This window comes from Lepidochelys kempii, chromosome 12, assembly GCF_965140265.1.
Source record: "Lepidochelys kempii isolate rLepKem1 chromosome 12, rLepKem1.hap2, whole genome shotgun sequence".
NCBI classification, from domain to species: Eukaryota; Metazoa; Chordata; order Testudines; family Cheloniidae; genus Lepidochelys; species Lepidochelys kempii.
Window position 1 is genome coordinate 37,220,267 of NC_133267.1, and position 14,180 is coordinate 37,234,446.

The following is a 14,180-nucleotide window of genomic DNA, read 5'->3' on the forward strand; positions in this document are numbered from 1 at the left end:
CTGAGCGCCGTAGTTAGGTCGCTCAACCCCCTGGTTTAGACACGGCTAGGTCAACAGAAGCACCATTCTGTCAACCTAGCTACTGCCTCTTGGAGAGACGAATTAACTTCATCAACACAGCAGCATCTACACTGCTGCACTACCGCAGCACCAGAATGGGGCTGCTGTAGTGTAGACATGGCCTAAAAGGTCCCCGTGCGACTTCCCCAAATGGGTAGATCATCTCCAGGAGACCCAACATTTCCTTTCACTCTTGCTCTCATTAGCACCATCTGTGAATAAATCAGAGAGACATTAAACTGAATTCCTTTCTCCACAGGCACTCTCCCCTTCCCCACGTAATCGAATCATAGAATATCAGAGTTGGAAGGGACCTCAGGAGGTCACCTAGTCCAACCCCCCGCTCAAAGCAGGACCAATCCCCAATTTTTGCCCCAGATCCCTAAATGGCCCCCTCAAGGATTGAACTCACAACTCTGGGTTTAGCAGGCCAATGCTCAAACCACTGAGCTATCCCTCCCCCTAATTTTCATTCCAAATCTACTGAACACACATTTTAATAATTTGAGAAACAGTTCTGCACATACCTAACACTCCTGCAGCCTCCTGTGTGACTTACAGTACCCCCAACTCCAACCATTCACCTCCCAGCAAAGCCCAATGAAAGCAGGAAGATAGACCCTGTCAGAAGCTAAGGCCTGGTCTACACTGAAGAGTTAGGTCAACAAAGCTACATTGGTCAGGGATGTGAAAAAGGATGTACACCCCTGACTGGTACAGTTATGCTGACCTAACCCCGAGTGCAGACACAGCTGTGTCGATGGAAAAATGCTTCTACGGATGTAGCCACAGTCCTTTGGGGAGGTGGTGTTCCTACAGAGATAGGAAAGCCCCTTCCTCCATTCCAGACTGTCTCCTCTATGAGCTTATGCCAACATAGCTATGCCCATATAGTCTCCACAGATCAGAGACAGCCTAAATAGTTGCAGAAAAGACAGTAGAGCATCTCGCCCAGCTGCATCAGAACTACCCTGCCTCATTCCTCCTGCATCCCATCAACCCCTCTTCCTTTCCTGCATCACACCCTCATTGCAAGTAATTGCACCCCTTAGGGTAAAGGGAGGAACAAACAGAGCCTGAGACACAGAGGCAAGAGCCAATTATGTCAATGACCTGCCATCATTTACTTCTGACAAGTAAAACTCTCTGAATTGCAAAGGAAATCAACCGTCCGTCACCAATCAGTCGCAGGCCCTAGTAGCCATTAAAAGACACATATTTAGTCTTTCTGCCGTGATGAGCTATATCCCCGTCTAAGCTAGAAAGGGAAACGTTTAAGGGATGTGATCAGGCTCAACACTGGGGACCAAATTCTGCTTGTACACCAGTGTAAATCTGGAGTAACTCCATTGGCTCCTGCAGGTTTATACTGGTGTGAGCCCACAGAATTTGGCCCAACGCCCCAATAACCTTGTCTATGTCACCAACAGCCCTCTAAATCATTAAAACTGGAAGGCTTCATATGCTAACTTACTTGTCACTATTAATGCTGTTTGCTGACGCTTGCTCTCAGACAATAAAATAGAAATTCAATCAATTCCGGTTTGTTTTTTTGGTCTATTTCCCCACTACCAACATATGGCTGCAATGCTTGGGTTGCAGACACTACAGAGATCCTTAACTCCAGTGGAAGCAATTTTTTTTTTAAGTAAAAAAAATAAATAAAATGATGAAGGTTTCATAAAACCCTTCCCTCAAACCTTTGGGGCTGAACCGAACCTGAAAGCAACTGTTTAAATAAATGTACCTACATAATATAATCTACATACAAAACACCAAATAATTTTTCAAACAATGTTTAAAAATTACAGAACCCGTCACTATTTCATAACTATGCTAGTACGCCTGCAGGAAGATGCTATTTTGATATTTCACAGGCCTGGGAAGTGCAGGAAGACATTGGCAATCCAGCTCACCATTGGCATGCAAAAGGGGAAGTGGCAACAGCAGTAAGAATTCCGAGCTCTTATCTCGCACTTTCCATGAGTAGACCCCAAAGCACTTCACAAAGAAGGTCACAATATCATTGTCTCCATTTCACAGATGGGGAAACTGAGGCCCGGGCAGACTAATTACTGTTCACTGTAAACTAAACTCTATTCATTTCCTTTTTAAGGGTGACCCAGTCCACCCCTTTTCTTTTAAAGACATGGCTAATTCAACCTTGAAAATTAAAGCAGATTTGATTTTTTAAAGAAGGGAGCTATCCTGCAATTCTGCAAGTCTCTTGCTTTTCTTGTGCACCCCAACCGCATCATTTCCGTTATGTCAACACCAGATATCAGACGCCAGGGGAGGGAGAGACAGGAGCCCAGGTTGACCTCGCTAAGCCATTTGATGACCCAGCTACTTTAATAGCTTTAATAGCTGCAGCCCCTTAAATGAAAATATTTTTAACAAGCTTTTAACGCACTTGAGCTCTCAGAAGTAAGCTCAGACATTGACTAATTTGAACGGCTGCCTCCAGCCTTTTATTGAGTTACTGGGATATTACTCCAAGAAGCTGATCAGCAAAGCTGGAAGCATGTCACTGAAGCACAATTCTGCCAGTGCCTCGGGATAAGATTTCAGATCATGAGTTTCCCACGCCTGGCCTGTCCGTGCACAAAAGTACCTCTCAGCCAGGAAGAGGAGAAAGAGAGAAGCTGTAATTGACTGCTCCAGACTGCACCAGTGGGGTTTGAAGGGAGTGCAATCCAGCCATCTGCAGCCCACTGCATTAGTACAATGAGAAGATTTTAAAGGGACAAGGGTGTTTTGCAAGGGGGATCCCCAGTGGAAAGAGAACAGAGGAAAATCTCACACATACCCTGAACCAAATAATTCAGACCAATCTGCAAATGCTGCGCTTCTCAGATGAAAACCAAGATCTCTACAGTTCCAGACTGTCCCCCATGCGCCAGGCTCTAAGGCAGAGGCTGCCCCTGCTTTGGCACTCAGTCATTTCCCTTCCTTATCACCTCACTTAGATTTTACCTGTGGTGAATAAGTCTCAAAGCGCCTTTGTTCCCTGGGCTGTTCTGCTTGTTCAGTGACAGGTTATTAGCGCTCAGAGAGGCTCTTATCTGACTTCACAGGAGCAACGGGGACTTGGGAACAAGCAGTGGAACACCATGGATAATCTTGAAGCTGCAATCCCTCTCTCAGGAGCTCATATGCACCTAATCCCGCCCCCCCCCCATACACCCCCCCCCCATCTCCTTTCCCCAGGCCTGCCCAGCACTCATTGCATGTCAGCTCAAAGAGGAAGGAAGGTGCATGGGGTGGGTGGAGAAGAACAGGGGCGGGGGTGGGGGAGAGAGGGAACCGGTGTGCAATTTTGACAGGGTTCACTTCAGTGGGTTTCTGTTCCCAAGCACAGCACACTCCAGACAACAATGCAACTAAACTCCCCACCAGCAAACCTTAAAGAGAGCAAAACACAAAGCAGGGGCATTGCCTCTCTGCAAAACTAGCCAAGCTACACTAGTCAGAATCAGCAGCGGTTTACCTCTTCCACTCAGGAGTCTGAGAACCGAACCAATATACTTATAGGGCATCATCTCGCATGCTGGGCTTAGATGGTGTACTGATGGACAGCATGCCAACCCTTAAACCAGACAGACAGTCCAACTATGAATAAAGCATTTCATGCATCTTTAAGTTTAGCAAAGTTAAAATAAATCTGTCTGGCTCTCTGGTGATCTCATTTGAAAGCAATGCAATTACTGTAACTACCGCGGGTCATAAATTACCTGCTTTGCCACTTGCCTGGTGATCCACTTCAGGAAAATGAAGAAGAGGAGACAGGGAGAAACGTCCAACTCTAGGCAGCTGTTGAGAGGGGGGGGGAGGGAACAATCCAACAGCAAGGGGTAGATGCTCAGCGCAGTGCGCAAAGCAATTCAGCAGCCTCCAGAGCTGCGTGTCTGTGAATCCTCGTGCATCCGTCTCCATATCAGCCACACGCGTGCACACCCTGTTGATCATGATAGGCTCTTGTCAGTTTCCCCACCCCCTGCCTTCCAATTAGCAAGTGGCACACAACATATTCACTGACTCAGCTAATAATTTCTCTCTTTCACTTAAAGGTCAAACGCCGAGGGATTTCTTTTATAATGCCGTTTTCTGAGCAGAGAACGAGCAGCACGTCCCAGAGTTACCAAAAGGTTTGACATTTTAATTCCATCAAAGCAGTAAATAGGGGGACGTCAAGGGGTCTGAAAGCATTCCCCCACCCCCAGCAAGGGGCTATGTGAATTGTGCGTCACTAACAAGCCGGGAACCCACCCCACCATCCTCCGCAAAGCACTAAAGTGAGAGGTTAGCAGACAGAGGGTTTTATTGTTCCCTCTACAGCACTTGCACCTCCCTGTGGGGAGCGGGGGGGGGGCGGGGGGGGTGGAGGTGGAAATGTGGATTCAAAAGAGCAAGTGAGAGCGTGGGACCCTTGAAAAGGGCAGAAACGGCACATCCAGAGTTTGAAATGTTGAGTTTTTTCTTTGAAAAAAAATCACCACTCTTCCCAGCCCCCTGTAGAAACAATGGGTGCAGATTTCAGAGTAACAGCCGTGTTAGTCTGTATTCGCAAAAAGAAAAGGAGTACTTGTGGCACCTTAGAGACTAACCAATTTATTTGAGCATGAGCTTTCGCGAGCTACAGCTCACTTCTTTCCACAGCAGGGATATGCGACCACTCTGCCCTTCCTACCCCATGCAGCAGGGAAGGGGCCTTAGAAAGGAGAAGGCTGAGAATCTCTGCAACGGAGCAAACCCTGCATCTGACAGAAGCGACACTGCACCATCTAGGAGCCTGTTTTATTGTATTTATAAAGAAGCAGGACATCAGGGAGGCTTTACTGATGAAGCACCACTTAACTAGCCCCTTCACTTCCATTTTTTATTCTAGCATCTTCCTTCTCTTTCTATTGGTATTCTTTGCTCTCTACTCCCACAGGACAGTACAGCAGCTACTCAGAGTTTTGTGGTCACTAGCAAGCAATAAACATAGCTACTGAACTGACTTCACAGATCTCCGCAAAAGCCCCGCTCTACCACCAGCTCCTGTTACAAGGGAGAACCTCTTCTCTCGCCACAGGATTAGGACTTTGTACTAATTAGAGCTGCAGCCACTAGAGGGCGACACAAACACGACCCAATCGAGGGCAGCGAACCATGTAGCACTGACGAGTTCCGTCCTCGCGCTTGGAGAGCCATCTCGAGCCCTGTCCTCACTGAGAGTAAAATCATGCTCGCTGTGCCTGTGTGTAAAGCAGTACCATTCTTCTCCCAGGGCAGCCAGAGACTGAGGACAGCACGTATTCCTCCACCCCAGCCCTGGCAGATGAATCCCAACACGGGAGCAGCTGGGACATTTGTAACTCCTCCTTCTAGAGTAAAATTCTTGAAGTCTCCCAAGAGGTAGGGAGCGAAAGCAGCACAAGTCCCAACCCCCATCTCACAGGAACTGGACAGGACACTACGCCGAATCCCAGATCTAAAGGCCATCGGACTGTCCACTCAACCAAGGGATCCGGTGGGAGAATTGTTCATGAGCTGTACATACATTTGATCAAAATCACCGGGGGAGACACGCCTAGGCCCTGTTGGTCAAGTTAGATTTCCTTAGAAATTTCCTACAGATCCTCAGCAACCAGCTGTGCTTTAAAGCGCATTGCTCCCTTAGCAGCCTGCTCAGCATGGCTGCTCTCAGCTGTCCCAGAGCTTAGCCTCGAGGAGGGAGAGAGGACTCAGCATCAAGCCCAGGATCTTACATACACACCGATGTATGTAAGCCACTTGTTAGGGCACCTTATACTTCCCCCTCTCTGTATCTGATCCACGGAGAATGCCAGTCTGGTACAGCCTCTGGGCTCTTCCGCTCAAGCGGTAGACACTCCTGCTTTCAGCTGTGGTGGCTCCCGGTGTCAAACAAGATGGCAGCTGTCATGGAAGCACTTCAAAAGGCCACAGCCCTGTTTAATACACCTTCTGCCAAAGCCTCATCCTTGAAGTAGAGGGCATTCAGCACTGCAGTTAGCATCACTCTCATGATGGAGGGCCTCTCACTGCCACCCAGCTCCACATCACAGCAAACACGATCCTCTAGAAGGCTTTCCAGTACTTTTCAGTAACCCTGTGCATCGAACTCCAGCATCAGGGAACCTCTGTTCTGAGAGCTCAGACACCCCTCTAATGCATGGTTTTAAAAGGCACCTTGCTGCTGTACATGGTGCAGCATGGGGCTTGAAGTTACCGATCCAGAGATACATTTTTCCACCCTAAAATGCTTTTTAAAAAAGAAATATCACACACGCGAACGTGGCCAGTAGTTCCGAGCAGAAAACCAAATGTGTCAGTAATTTACTACTTTCCACTGATTAAAATGATCATTAACTTGTCCATTGCAAAGACCATTTAAAAAAATTATCCAAACGCAAAGCTTTTATATAACAAAGCTATGCAACCACACCTTATCTTAGTTACACCCCTTCCCCCCACCACGCTCATCCCACTTTTGTCTGTGATCACTTGTTTTCAGGTCTTAACTTCCATTGTAAGATATTTGATGCCCAGATAGCAGATCCCAGTTTAATCTCAGTTCTGCTGCTGTAAATCCACAGTAACTTAAATCGAGTGACCCCAGATTTGCATCAGAGTCACACAGATCAGAGACTGGCCCCATGTCTTATTTGTTCTGTGAACTGCTATTCATGTTCAAGGCACTGTATCAGTGCACACATCAATTCATCTGTGTTCTCTCTCTATGACACTGCAGAGCCACCAGCCAGGAGCAGAAGGAACAATGGTATTTCAATCGCTTCTCCCCCCCACCCCCGCAACTTTGACATTTCATCCCTAAAATCATTAGTTTCTTCCAAAAAGGAAATAAAGAGCCAACAGCCCAGTCAACCTAATGTCCCATGCATACCTGCAGGAACAGGTGACGAACCTGAGCTGTCCATCTCTACTGTGTATCAAGCTTGGTTATTAGTACAGAGATAGAAGAGATTCCATAGCGAGTTACAGAAATATATTTGCAGCCAGAAGTTCCCCTCCCAATTCCTTCTCACGTTAAGCCTTACCTTGAAAACAACTGCATGGAAAACAAAACAGACTTACCCGCCTTTTGCTAATCCGCGGTGTATTTGAATCCAGAGGATTACTCAATATCTGACAGCCCCGGCAACTATAAACTCACTGGGGCATGTGGGAGATTATTTCTGGTAATGTTTTCTTCCCCCGCCTCCTCCCCAAACCCTGAAGTAGGCTCAGGAAGGGGGCAGGTAGCAAAAGAGAAAAATGCCAGATTGCAGAAACTAAGATGTGATTCTGTGAGACAGTACAGCTAACATTCCAATTCCCCAGCATTGCTGGATGTGCCAGAAGGAACTAGACAATGGAAGGAACACTAATTTCATACTGAACGTCCTCGGAAGGAACAACATGGACCTATGATATCTTCAGATAAAAACCAAGATGTATTTTTTATTCCAGGCTTGTTTCAACTTGTACACCCTTCCTGCTAAAAAAAAAAAAAACAAACAAAAAAACAGTCACAGGAAGAGTGCCCCTCAGGCCCTTTGCAGCATCTTGCAGAGTCGCGTCATCTTCATTGTCTTATTTCCATAAGAGGATCAGCTACTTTTCTGCTATTAAATAGGCTGCACCATGCAAAGAAAATTCAAGGTTCACAGTGCCTGTCAGTCCAAAGTTACTGAACAAACTATACACATAGGAATCCCTTGCAGCCACTTCCAGGGTAGAACATTACAGCAGTTTCATAGCACACAAGAACACTCCATGAGTGTTTTCAGGCCGGAAATGAAGGGTACTTTGATTGAAAGCATTAGGAAGGAGGTAGATTGACAGTCTGTATTTACCCACATTGAAATTTGGTCAAGGGCACTGGGGATAACCCCCAGTTCTTGCCAAAAAAGACCCTGGGGACTTCAGCTCCAGCCAGCGTACAGGACTTCGGCTTTGATGATGCCTCCAAAACAGCAGCAGCAGCCCAGGCATCAGAGCGCCGAGAGAACAGTGACACCTAGAGAATGAACCAGCTCCTCTTCCCGAGTCTCCCATCCAAGTACCAGCCCAGCCCGATCAGGCTAGGTGTAGAAGATCTCAGGTGGTCACCAGTGGCAAGGTGCAATTCTGCAGTGAAAGTCCTTTTCAGTTAGGCGCAAGACAAGCCATCAAGAAGTCACAACAAGGCGCAATGAGCCATGACAGACAAGCTTTTCCTAAACTCTAAACTCAAACAATTATGGCACTGTCCTAATGAGTCCTGGTGGGATTAGTGCAGCATTTGAGCCTACTCCATGGAATTGGACACAACTGGATAACCATAGAAGACCCTTCCAACTCAACCATCTAGGAGATGAAGAGCCCTCCAAATGGGACTGGTAATGAGCTAAGTAATGGAGCTGATCACCTCTAGGTGATTCATTCAAATACAGCCTGCGTTAGTAATAACTAGACATCATTTGCTGGTCAATGGCCGGCCAGAGGACTTTGTGAAATGAATTAGTCATCTAAATTCATTGCCCAATGGGCAAATCTCACACATCACCACCACCACCGGGCACCTTCACTCGCAACTCAACGAAGAGCACAACCATTTGCATGGGCCTGGAGACATCATCATTAGAGCTGGTCATCCCATGCATAAGATTGAGGCACGTCACAGTACACTGCATGAGGAAGCTTGCACGGCTGCCATCGGCTATGCGCACACATTTTAGGGGGTTCACGGAAGGCTCCAGTTTCCAGGGCCAACAATACAGTGGTTAAGTTAGTTTGTTTTTCTGTGTGTTCACAATTAATACATAAGGAGAAGAAGAGAAGAAAGTCCCCCTCTGCTACAACTGTGCTTTTGACAGCAGAACAAGAGAGTCCTCAGCATTCAAACAGATTCAAGCGTATATTTTACACTTCGTTTTGTTGCCTCTAAAGGCTGCTCGCTAATGAAGATTCTGGGGGTGGGTTTAGTCTGTCATACTCAATAAGCAACCTATGTTTTTTGTACAGTGACAGCAAGGAAGAGTTCCAAGAATAGGCATGATCCAAGTCTGCTTTCAATGGCCAAGTTCACATCTTCCAAAGCTGGTTCGAGAACACAGGGCAAGAGAGAAAGAGGAGGAACTGATTAAGAGCAGCCAGAACAGCTAGATGCACTTCAGTTGCACAGGAGGCAGCTAGCAGGGGATTTGCACAGGACCTCTTCCATAAAAGTTACCCTAAGCACTGCTAATTTAGGTCACATGCCCCCTAGCAGAATGAGAAGCATATTACACGCTGCCTCACTGCAAGGTGAGAGAGGCTTCGGGACAGCCTGCCCCATGAAACATCAGGATTGCCAAGTGAAAGATGTGACACAAACTCCTGTTGCAATAAACTGCAAGCGATACAAGAGGGCAAAATACCCAGGAGTCTGTATCACTGGATTTTGTAAAATCCATACCCCCCCTCTGCTCAATATTTCACCCGGCTCGACAGTGAACGATTGAGTGCTTCAATAAAGGACTGAAAAACGGGCCTTAGCTGAAAAAGCCCATGTTGCCTGGACTGACCCCAGCACGTCTCCAAAGTCTAGCTACACCGAAGTGGAGCTGCTCTGAGTTCTGAACCCAGTTGTTTGCAGGTGTGGTTTGGTTTTAGCACAGATAACCCTTAAGTGGCAAGGGCCCTGGACAGCTCCAAATCTGCACAGGGCTGAACACACCAATGGCATCCGAACATAATGCTGAGAACCTGCACATGCTGGCTGCTGCATCACTGCAGGACCCTTGGCTCAACTTGGGCTCATTGACTGCTCCATACATAATTTTGTAAAGTGACAGCATCAAGTTAAGCACCAAATTATACTCACCCTAAAGTCCAGGAGACTTTTTTAGAAGAGAAAGGAACGTGTTCATCTGTCTACACATTCCACTTCATGGAGAGTTTTAAAGGAAACAAAATATTTGGCAGTACCACCCTTATGGATTAAAACCCACTGGAGATGACAAGCCCTGACTCCACATTGGAAAGCAATCATCAGATCCATTGCTCTCTAATGTGCCCGTCCCTATGGTATTCCAGATGCCAATTTAACACCTCCCAGGCTATATGCAAACATACATAAACACCCATTGCAATAGTGTGTTACAATGTGATTACACTGCCAGTCAGGAGGGGCACTCTTAAAAAAAATAATCAAGATATGCCATTGTTCCACCATATCCCTCCAGAAAACTCTCCTAATCCAAAGTATGTCTGCGGAATTAAGCTGGCATCTCCCTCACCAAATGTCCCTGGTTACATAGACTCACTGTGAGGCCTTAGGAAAGTCCATTAGCTTAGCTTCCTTCTATTGCTGTTTTGACATCTTTTAAGTGTGGTAACAGCACTTCCCTGTACCAGAGGGATTTGTGGAGGCATTAATTAAAATCGTTAAAGCCCACAGATTCTTGGAAGAAGGTGTTACAGAAATGTTGCCATGCATGACAGTCAATTGCATTATCTTGCCAGCCGACTACGGTGTCTTGCACTGCGGGTTCGTGGGGTTTGAAATGAGAATGATGTGATACATGGACACCAAGAGTAATACAAAAGATGTTTGTATGTGACCTAAATTAGATCCCACCTAGTGCATTGTTCCGTCAGTGCAACCTTCTTCTCGACTGTATGTCCTGACCAGAGTCTGGAATAATTTTAAAATGTGCCAAGCAATGGAGCTTCCATCACTTCTCATGGGAGGTTAGCCCACAAACTAATAGATCTCACCACCAAGGAAGCTCTTCTTGATAGTTTGTAAATTTCCCTTGTCTTAAATGTACTCCTAGTTGTTCTTCCTTTTATCATGGCAAATTCCTCTCTCTCTGGGATTCTCAGCCCTTTCAAGATTTTCATTCTTCTACCCTGAGATCTCTGCCCCCAGACTGCTGTCCGTTGTGCACACAACTACCAGACTGATGTGTAATTGCACACACAAGTTAGGTATTGGGCATGCATTGTGTGCACCCTAACTGTTTGAAAACCAGGCTCATGGCTCAGTGCTGGAACTAGGGGTGCTACCTCACCCCCAAACTGGAAGTGGTTTCCATCCTATCCAGGGTTTACAGTTTGGTTCAATGGCTCTCAGCACCCCCCACTATACAAGTTGTTCCAGCATCCCTAGGCTCATGCTAGATAGTCAACTATGCAAAACCACCTCCAGCCTTTGCAAAGAAAAGTTACATACACACACGCACACACAGAATGATACATAGAAAGCGCACATATTTATTCAAGTGCTAGTATTCTTGTAATATTAACTGCTTTACAAAGGAGAACTTCCCCCATTACCAAAGGTTTTTCTCTATTATGGACAGCTGTCATACAGCATGCATGAAAAGATCAGCAAGTGACTCATCCGCCTTAATCAAGTTAGGATGAAAGCGTTACATTTACCATCAGCCTCCACACAATCTGCAGAGTGCAAAAGTTATACTAAACAAGTGGGAAATGGCTAATCCCATTCATAACACATTTTGGTACACGTACGCAAACTTGCTTAGATGTCGTCTAACACAACAACGTACTCATGATTTTAATCAGCTGCCAAATTTAAGACACTCATCACATGTTGCATTTACATTGTAAATCAGATCACATCAATTCCTCTATCTAGGTTGCTTTTTTGTACATCAACATTACCTTCCTCTCTATTTGCAACATGCAGAATCTGTAAACTGCCTTCATCCAAGTCAACAGCAGCCATTCCCACAGCCCAAAACCAATTGCCCAGGCTAACTGAGTTGGAAAGATGCATCTCAGTGCTAAGAATTCAGCACATCTTGGAAGTCTGTGGCAATAATTAAAATCAGGAGAAACACAAAAGCTGCTCTTCTGTCTCTTCCTTGCACTAACATATCAGTTACCTCTCCCAGAAGCTGTTCCATTTGCTAATGGACTCAGACGCTTCAACTTGAATGAAAGTCAGGACAGTGAGGTGGGAAGGGGGAAGAGAATGTAACAAACGAGAAAGCTTGGGATAGGATCGTGACGCTGGCAGACCAGGTGCCAGCTTATGCCAAGGCTCTTAGGGCTCACTGAAGACTGACAAATGCTCAGCTAGAAAGCAGTCTGGCTCCCCGTGTGTTAGCATTGTTAGAACAGATGTTAAGTTTACAAGAATGTGTTGAATGTTTAGACTTTATGAAATGCTTGTAAATTCCTGCATGCGTTATCTTACAATATCTGTATCTTACATTATAAGGTAAGATTTCAGTGTTTGCTCTGAAACTGGAAAACGCCCCGCCCAGTCAGGAGAGAAGCATTACCAAGTGTGAAATACTAGTTTACGACAAGAGATGTCATCTTCCGGCCAACAAAACAAGGCCTACACACATCAGACAAGCCACCGTGGAACATCAGTTGGCAGAAGACTTTGATCGCTTTCCCCACACCATGAAGAGGGGACGTGCACAAAAGCTCGTCCCATCACAGTTTGAACTCAAAAGGAAGGGAATAAAAATTCCCGTCAAGGAGAAATCATCATCACTGGGCCGCTTGGAATTCGGCGAGGGCAAAATTTTAAGCATAAGCAAGGGATCCCCAAGCTGCTTGGCTTTAGCTAGCTCTAAAGGGCACACAGAGCTTGCGTATCATAGCAGCTATTACACTTTTGGAACCTAAGACTGTAGCTCATTTTTGTGGATAGGTTTACCTGCTTTAACCTTGTAAATAACTCACTTCTTTTTCCTACTTAATGAATCTTTAGTTAGTTTATTACAGACTGGCTACAAGTGTTGTCTTTGGTGAGAGATCTAAGGTACAATTTCCTGGGGAAAGTGACTGGTCCTTTGGGACTGGGAGTGACCTGAATCTTGGTGTGGTTTTCGGTGTAAGGGACAATGTATCGCCAAGGCAAGCTTGCCTGGGTGGCAAGATAGACTGGAGTGCCCAAGGGGACCGTCTGTGACTCCATGTTAAGGCTTGAGGAGTTCACATTTGATACTTGGTTGCTGAAATCTAAGTCTAGACCACACAACCAGTTGGGAGATGGTGCCCTGTTTCTTGACAGTCTGCCCTGAGGTTGGAACCCACGGTCGAGAGTCACTGCAGACTGTTTAACAAGGATCTCCCACCATCCTTAATTCATCCCTGTTTTTGCTACAAGTATTCCAGGTGCCTGAGAAGAGCAGATAAGCTTGTATATATCAATGTGCTTGACCCCAGAGTGCATGCTGACAACTTTCCGGCAGTGCTGAAATGACAAGACTAGAAGCTTTTTGGGGCAGGAACGATCTTTCTGTTCTGCGTTTGTACAGCATCTAGCACAATGAGTTCCTGGCCCACGACTGGCCTTCCCTGCAGTGCTACCACAATACAAAAAAAAAAAAAGGATAAAAGCAAGGGATGTAAGTGTTTCTACTCTAGGAGAGCATGGGGGTGTAATTAATTCTCTTTTGCTGTGGAAGCAAATGATGCCACAATCAAAATTATGGCGTCAGGAGGCAAAAGCAGCAAGTGGGGCACAAGTGGGGTATGGAGCAACAAACCTGGTTTCCATGTGTGGGGTCTCAGTGACATCACAACGGCAGAGAAATGCAGGAACTAGGAAATATTAGCAGGGCTGTTTCTCAACAAAGCTTTCTTTGAAGCAATCTAAGTAGTATCAATAGCTCCTTAGCAATAAGGAGCTTCCCTCTGAAAGCTTTAGACAGGGATATGCAGTGCAGTCGTAGCCGTATCTTTTATTGGAACAGCTCCTGTTGGAGGGAGAGAGAGAGAGAGACAAGCGTTTGAGGCACACACAGATCTCTCTCTCTCACCAACAGAAGCTGGTCCAGTACAAGATAATACTTCACTCAACTTGTGTCTCTGATAGGCAGCAGACCATGCAGCAAATGTGCAATGAGATTTCGTTACTGGGCATCGACAGCAAATTCAGGGAAAGAAATGAAGCCAACTTTGATCCATATGAAACTTTGACAGCTGAGATGGCCCTGCCTGTCAAAGAGATACCTAGGAAAAGCAGGCAGCTAACTGCCTAATTAAATGCATGGAGTAGCTGTGTGCTAAAGCGTAAGGGTTGCACTGGCAAGTGACAACTTATCCTTATCTTAGTGCTGCTTGTCACAGAGACAGGTCTCACTCCATTGGTTACAAAG

General features: G+C 46.0%; 1 protein-coding gene across 8 annotated transcripts in view; it reads right to left on the reverse strand.

The window, feature by feature from the left end:
- Positions 1-14,180, reverse strand: part of KIAA0513 (KIAA0513 ortholog) — a 92,337-nt gene that overhangs the window by 53,722 nt on the left and 24,435 nt on the right. Inside the window, exon 2 of one of the 8 annotated variants that reach the window (XM_073308139.1) lies at positions 3,795-4,018. The exons of the other annotated variants lie outside the window; for them this stretch is intronic. The gene's annotated coding sequence lies outside the window, so the exon portion shown is untranslated. The remainder of the gene's footprint in view (positions 1-3,794; positions 4,019-14,180) is intronic. 8 annotated transcript variants of the gene reach the window in all.